General features: G+C 48.1%; 1 long non-coding RNA gene across 1 annotated transcript; it reads left to right on the top strand.

The window, feature by feature from the left end:
• The first annotated feature begins 15 nt into the window (after window positions 1–15).
• Window positions 16–7,102, top strand: LOC139702748 (uncharacterized). Its single transcript, XR_011705358.1, has 2 exons — window positions 16–103; window positions 5,014–7,102. It is a non-coding gene; the product is annotated as an uncharacterized lncRNA (long non-coding RNA).
• The last annotated feature ends 971 nt before the right edge of the window (window positions 7,103–8,073 follow it).

The raw sequence follows: 8,073 nt of genomic DNA, 5'->3' as shown, positions 1-8,073 counted from the left end.
CCCGTCCCCTGGGGATAGTGGTGGCCGCAATAATGAAGTCGCACTCCTGGCCGTCTCTTCCCACACTCTCCGCCTCGAATCCAGGCGTCCGGCCTCCGCTGACGTGCGTAAGCTTCTCTGGGGGCAACGGACGGCAGTACCGCCTTCCAGATCGCGCATGCCCCCTACCACATTTTCGTCAATTCTCTATGGGCTCCCTGGATTTGCAGGGTTCTGCACCAATCACGGCCTCACTAGGACGCCGTCAGCCTCTCCGTTTCCAAGGCAACCCCCTGCCGGGAGGGCCTTCCCGCCGCCCCCCCACCCCGGACCTCTGAATGGAGAGAGGCTCAGTGCGGTGTTTTCTGGGAGATGTAGTTGGCAGGGCCCCGTGTGCGCGTGCGCAGCGTCGGGAGGCTCCTTGGTACTCTTGGGTGGTGGGTGGGCCCGAGCGTCTCCATAGTAACCAGGGATCCACCTGGCCGTCTCCAGGGCAACAGCCCGAGCAGCAGGCTTTTGAAAGGACTTGAGGCTGGTGGGATGAGAATTTAGGAGCCGACTGGGGCCGGGAGATGTCGAGGGTGAGAGAGGAGAGACAGACACACAGATGCAGGGACAGGGAAGCGAGACCCAGAGACTGTGCGGACAGATTCTTGACTTGAGCAGAGACAGTGAAAGTAAGTGAACAGCAAAATCCATGTGATTAAAAGAGGGATTTCACCTAATTAGAGAGGGTCAGAGAGTCAGAACTGTTGCCTACAGGTAGAAAGATCAGAAACGGATGGACGAGAGAGAGAGAGAGAGAGAGAGAGAGAGAGAGAGAGAGAGGAGAGAGAGAGGAGAGAGGAGAGACAAGAATAACGGACTGTAAGAAACACGCTCGCTCACCTGTTCAAGCCCAAAGAAAGGACTAAGAGACACAAGATATAGCAAAAAGCGACAATTCTGCAAGGTCGGGAATCTGTGGGAGCAGGCACACCCCAGAGCCATTACAATTGGCATTTTATCCTGTAGAGCTCAAAGTTCTTTCTCCCACTTCCTCAGTGGCTGAATACTATGGGGTACACAATCTTCCAGAACTTTGCTTAGGTTTTACTGTCGTCTATTGGATTATTTAAATAAAAATACCTTTAGTCGTTCTTCCCACCTTCCTTTGTTTTTAGTGGGCCGAAAGCCTTTCTGGGATTGGGTGCATTTTGGCACCTATGAAGTTTATTTTTGTTGGCCAGGAAGGCCCCTTACTTCACACCTCCTGTTTGTCAAGGGGCTGTGAATTTTTCATTCTGGTGTTGCCTGCTTGTAACTTTCTACTACCCCCTTCAACTGCCTTACATCCCAATTTTATATTTAACGCTAAATACTATATTCTGAAAATGGACCACTGGACTTCCTCTTTTACATCCTGGGGAACGGGGTGGGGAGAAACAGTGATTGAAATCAAATTCATTGCATGTATGGTTTTTGTCTAAATGAACTCAACTACCATGTATAGATATAATGCTCTAAAAAAAAAGTGCAGAGATGTACAGGAGTACAGAGGTAAGACAGAAGACATGGGAAGAAATTAGAGATACAGTAAGATGGATTGACAGTTTTCAAAGACTGGGAAAAAGATGATAGCAAGAAGAGATGGAGAAATCAGGTACTGCAGGAAGCTGAGGCAGGAGGATCACAAGTTTGAGGCCAGCCTCAGCAATTTAGTGAGGCCCTAAGCAGTTTAAGGAGACCCTGTATCAAAAAACAAAATAAAAAGGGCTGTGGATATACCTCAGTGGTAAAGCGCCTCTGGGTTCAATCCCCAGTACAAAACAAACAGAAAAACAAAACAAAACAAAAAAAAAGGGAGAGTTGGTTTTTAGGAAAATTTATCTAAAACTTGATAATAAGGCAAAAAGTTGACTGGAAGTCGTAAATTCCCTAGCATTGTCTACTTAGCCCATTTTTAGACTCCCTAAACACAGCAACCCTTCACTTAACTACTTTTGGTCAAGGTCCAGGGGTGGTTTATTAGAGACTTACTTGTAAAAGGCTGAAAGACTGCTGATGCTTTCTGTCCAGTGTATTGCTGGCTAGGTCACTAAGAAGTTTTGCATCTGACTTTGGGCTTTTATGTCAGTATTGGGACCCCTGGTTCCTCTGTGAGGTACATGAGTTTCTGACACATGCTTCCTGAGAGTTGTTTGTAATTTAAAAAAATTATAATGGGGGAGTAGGGGTGGGGCAGGGGTGTTGAGACCTTGCCTTTTGGCTGTCTTGCCTCCTTCCCTCTAGAAACAAAAAAAGCCCCTTCTCCCAGAGTATATACACACATTGACATTCTGAAGGGAGCCCATTCTGGAAGGACAGCCAGAGAGGAAAAACAGGCAAAAGCCAGAGGGGAAGGAGGCAGGAAGGCCAGAGTGGCTGGCTGCACCACCCAATCCTCCTGGGCTGATGGCTCACCTGCTCAGCCACCAATGCAGGTATCTTCCTGGCGGCTGTGGGCTCCTGGCTCCTGGGTCCTGGGAGATGCCATTTCCACTCATATCGTGTATGTCAAGAGGGCTTGGGAAGCCACTCCGGAGAGGGAGAGGGGAAATGAGCAAAATTAAAATTGTGGGTGAGCAGGTCAAGGCATGGATACAGGAGACAGAAGGACTGGGGCCCCTTTCAGGTGTTACTGAAAACTCTATCCTAGTCCCTAAAACCAATCCAATAATGAGGACACGGTTTTGAGAACAAAGGAAAAATAAGTTTTATTGATTTTCTAGCAAAGGCAAAACACAGGAACTCCTGTTCCAGATGCTTGATTCTGCCTCTTGGGAAAGAGATGGCATATATATATATCAGGTATTGAATGTAGGGTCACTTAATCACTGAGCCACATCCTAACCCTTTAAAAAAATGTATTAATTTTATTTTGAGACAGGATCTCATTAAGTTGCTTAGGGCCTTGCTAAATTGCTGAGACTGGCTTTAATGATCTTTCTGCCCTAGCCTTCAAAATTGCTGGATTGCAGACATGCACCACCAAGTACTGCAACAGAGGGATTTTTAAAGAGATGATTCAAAGGCTACATTCTAGGTGTGCCCTGTTAGGGGTTGTAATTCACTTGTAGACTTGGGAGACTTTTTTTTTTGTACTGGGGATTGAACTCAGGAGCATTCAACTGCTGAGCCACATCCCCAGCCCTATTTTGTATTTTATTTAGAGACAGGTCTCACTGAGTTTCTTAATGCCTCACTGTTGCTGAAGGAGACAGTAATTTTTTAGATCTTATTGTGCCATCCCTGAAGTCTGAATCACTCCATTCCTGTGGTACAGGTTTGCTCAAGGACAGATAATGTGGCCTAGTATGGGAAGAAGTTTAGGGAGAGGGAGAGGGAGAAAACAAAACAAAACAAAAACATATCAGTTTAAAAGTAAGCCACAGAGACAGAAGCAGCAAGGGTCATATCCTAAGCATGAAACGGACCCCTGTTACACAGGCAGGAGCCTTTCCCTGCCTTCCCAGGCTCCTGACCCTGGGGATTTGTCCTTGGCGCCCTAGCCAGTCCACCAACAGACCATTCAAGCACTCCTTTAAATTTGTAATGGTGATTGTGGCAAATTCCTGTAATCCCAGCCACTTGGAAGACTGAGGCAGGAGGATTACAAGTTTGAGGCTAGCTTTAGCAACTCAGTGAGACCCTGTCTCAAAATAAAATAAGAAAGAAGGCTAGGTATGTAGCTTTGTAGTAGACTGCCGCTGGATTCTATACCAGTAACACGGGATAGGGGAGGACCTAATGTTTTGATCAGCTGCTAGGGTCACATTGTTCAGAATGCAAAAGGAACAGTGTGGGAAGTGGCCTCCCACCACTCTCTGTACTTCAGGGTCTGGAGACACAACAGAGGGCTCAGTTAAATACAAGGGGTAGGGCCTTTCTGATAAGTCATAGTTGAACAGACACCTGTAGAAGATGGGGGAACAAGCTATGTAGATAACGGGGAAGAACTCTGCCTAGAGATGTGGTCAAGAGTGAGTGAAAGAGAGAAGGAGGCTTTGATGCCACAAGGAACCCAGTGAAACTGTGACATTTACCCCCAGAGTTGGGAGGCCTGGGAGGACCCTACCAGAGGATGGACAGGATCTGGCTTCAGTCTTACTTCATTACTCTGTCATGTAGAGGACTGTCATTCTTCTCTCACACCACATACTCTAAGCTTTTCAGGAGGTTACCTTCTGTGTTAAATTTCTAATGATTGCTATAACAAATTACTATAAATTTAGTATTTTAAAACCACACAGCTTTCTCATCTTAGTGTCTTGGCAGTCAGAATATTGAAATGGATTTCACTAAACCAAAATCAAGCTATCAGCAAGGCTAGTTCCTTGAGGATCTAGGCTTCATTGGTCAAATATTTCTGGGTATCTTATTAGCACTTCTGTGATTACATTTAGGGGCCACCTGGATAACCCAAGATAATCTACTTAATTTGGGATTACTAATTTACAAAGTTTCTTTTACCATGTAAGGTAATTAATAGGCTTCTGGAATTAGGAGTGTGGACATCCTTAGGTGCCCTTCACTGATACTTGATGTCTCTGCATGAGAAGTGTGGAGACAGGTGGCTCACCTGTGTCTTGGAGGTGGGTCAAGCTCTCCCAATTCTCTTTCCCTTAGGGTGGCAAGAGGTTCCTAGACCACCCTACATCAGTGTAAGAAGAAAGCAGAGTCCCCCAGAAGACCTCTTTTAGTGTCATAAGAAGGCTGAGAAGTGAGTTTGTAGTGTTTCTAGTAGGAGAGAGAAGAGGCTGGGTGTGCTGCTGGAGCAGTGGTTGGCAGGGCTGGGTGGTCTGTGAAGAGCATGGGATGGGCAGGTATGTGTCACACATTAAAGTTCATGTGTTGGGGCTGAGGATGTGGCACAAATGGTAGTGCGCTCGCCTAGCATGTGTGAGGCACTGGGTTCGATTCTCAGCACTACATAAAAAATAAAATAAAAATATCGTGTCCATATAAAACTAAAAAATAAATATTAAAAACAGTTCATGTGTTTCCTTCTTACAGGTAGAGGAGGTGGCGAGAGAGGGCGAGAGAGGGCAAGAGACTACCACTGTGGGCACAACAGCAGCTCCAGGCAGGGAGAAGAAAGCTTGTTGAAGTGTATGGAGCAAGGAGGCAAAATGAAGGCAGCCCCCAACTACAGGTGTCAGAAAAGACAGTGCCAAGAGGAATCAGAAGTCTATCACAATACATATGAAATTGGAGGTGCTGCAGAGGTTTGAGGAGGGTGAGAAACTGACAGACTGCCTGGGCCGTGGGGCTGACCATCTGCACTGTTGCCTCCATCCGTGTCAACAAAGGTCGGATCTTGGCCAGTTCTCAGGTGGCCACTCCAGTCAGTGCCATGCAGCTGACCTGCTGTTGGGGTATGGTGATGAGCCATATGGAGAGCCAGCATGTTGCTTATCCAGGACAAGACACACCAGCTTCTTGCATGGCTTCAATAGAGCAGGGCAATAGTGCTCAGACTGAAAACTTTGGGGCCAGCAATGGCTGGTTTGTCCATTTCAAGATATGCCACGATGACACCCAGGCTGCTGCTTGATAACCCAGTTATACACCATCCTGAAGGAGGGCTGCTACTTACCACCCCAGGCCTTCAATGTGGATAAGACAGGCCTGTTCTGGAAGTGGCTGCTTGAGAGGGTGTCTGGGCTGGGCCCAAGACTTCTAAGTATCACCTAACTCTGCTACTGGGTGGCAGTGCTTCTGGTGATTTCAAGCTAAAGCCCCTTGGAGAATCTGCACTCCCTCAAGGGCTGCTGCAAGGCCAGCCTGCCTGTGGTCTGGTACTCCAACCACCATGACTGGCTGACTCCTAACATCTTCCAGAAATGGTTCACTGGACCCTTCTGTCCCACCATGGAAAGCTACCATGCCCTACTGCTCCTGGATGGTGTAACTTGCCACCCTCCCTGTACACCTGGGTGACACCTCAGGCATGTTGAGTTCCTACCTAAGAACACCTCAATTCCTATCCAGCTCATGAACGAGGGCATCACTGCTGCCTTCAAGACCTATTACCTGTACTGCATGCTCAACCAGCCAGTCCAGGAAATAGCTGGTGAGGACCAACTCTCTGCATAGGAGTTTTGGCACAGCTATACTGTCAAGACCACAGTGCACAATGCTGCTGAGGCCTGGGCAGAACTGCACCCATTACTGTGAACAGGGCTTGGAGGATTGTATCACTGAGCCTGATAGTGTTCCCTGGTTCTGCCATAGCACTATAGTGCTAACCAGCCATGTGGTCGTGCTTGGGGATGTGGCTGAGGCAGATGTCGCCTGCCTCTGCAGGCCCATGGAGAGCTCTCCAGATCCTGCAGGGTCCCCCTGGACTCAGAGGATGGGGATGCCAGCAGCTCTAGGCTGCTCTGGGAGGAGGGGAAAGGCCTATTTTTAACAAGGCCAGAGACAGAGCTCACAGAAGGTGCAGGGATTGAGGAAGTTGGTGTGGTAGTGCTGAGCCATGAGCATCTGGCCCTGGCCCTGTCCTACCTTGTTTCTGGCCTTCAGGTCCTTATAGAGAATGACCCCATTTGGGAGTGCAGTCTGCATGTCTTGGGATGTCCACAGAGCTTTTGCCTGCCTCCAGCAGCTGTACTGACACAGGGGGTGGCAGGTTCAGAAGGTGCATCCTCAGGAGGCCCTGTGGTCGTGGCAGCAAGAATTCAAAGGAAGGGCTGGTGTTGTGGCTCAGAGGTAGAATCACTTGCCTGCCATGCGTGAGGTCCTGGGTTCAATCCTCAGCACCACATAAAAATAAAATAAAGATATTGTGTCCACATATAACTAAAAATAAATAAATAAATATTAAAAAAAAAGAATTCAAAGGAAGGCCATCCTCACTACAGCAGGGGCCTGCAGAAGATGGATGTGTTGGGGACCACAAATCAAGTCAAGATAGCGCCTGGCAGTTTGCCAGGAGGAGTGGTTTGTGAGGCAACACCACGGAGCCATTAAGATGGTGAGGATTCCTTATTGGCTGATTGCTGTATCTGGATGATGCTAACTGAGTCAAGCTGTGTGTAATCAGTTAGGTATATACACCACTGTTGTTCCGTAATAAAGCAGTTCCCGCTTCAACCTTCAAGTTGCTTGTCACCTCCCGGTTATTTTGCCCAGCCGGACCATGGCAAATGGTGGCCCATACAGGGGAACTCCGGGACGCTCGGGGGTAAGTGACAAGGAAAGCTGCCCGTCCCTAGAAATAGATAGGATGGGAGGAAAGCTGCCCGTCCCTAGAAATATATAGGGGGGGAGGAAAGCTGCTCGCCCCTGAGGAAGCAGATATGGCGAGAGGACGGATGGCCATTTCAAGAAAAAAGAAAAATTGATACAGTGTGTTTTTGTTTTGTGTTATTTTAGTGTATTGTGTTATCTTTACTATAGAAATATGAGATTAGAAGTTAGTAAAAATCAAACTGAAAGGGTGTTAAGTAAATTGCTAAAGGAAGGAGGCACCCCAGTAAAACCAAGAACAGTTAGGGCATACATTGATAAAAGCCCAGGAACTCTAGTCAGAAAGAGGAAGAAAGTTCAGAAGAGAAAGGACTATCAGGGAAGGAATTACAACAAAAGGCTGTTATTAACCACTTTTGTCACTGGAGGGTGCGTGAGGCGGTGCGGTGGCCGCCGCGTGCGTGAGCCGATCGCAGTGCAGCAGCAGGGACTTTCCAGCCGGCGGCGGCAGCAGGGGTGGCACTGGCCCTTCCCCGCCCCCTGCCCGGGGAGCAGGATGCTGCGGCTGCGAGCCCGAGCCTGGACCTGCCCTCCTGACCTGGAGGCACAGTCTTGCAGGCTCTTGCTCCCTGTGTGGCCCGGTGGCAGTTTGAGTCCGGGACACTCCCCAGGGCCGTCTGAGGTTGCCAGGGGACGGTGATAGGGAGAGAGAATGAAATGCAGGGTTAGCAATATCTCAAATCCATAACAGCTGATATCCCGAACTCCAGTTTTCAATCATGGTGATAGCACTTACCTTCAGATTTGGTATTGTACAGCTTTCACCACAGCTGCATCAGCTTACAGTTATTATCATTAAAGGTCCTGACCCAGCAATTGTCT

The sequence above is a fragment of the Marmota flaviventris genome, chromosome 18 (assembly GCF_047511675.1).
Source record: "Marmota flaviventris isolate mMarFla1 chromosome 18, mMarFla1.hap1, whole genome shotgun sequence".
In the NCBI taxonomy this organism is placed as follows: domain Eukaryota; kingdom Metazoa; phylum Chordata; class Mammalia; order Rodentia; family Sciuridae; genus Marmota; species Marmota flaviventris.
This window is presented reverse-complemented; position numbering and strand designations above follow the sequence as displayed.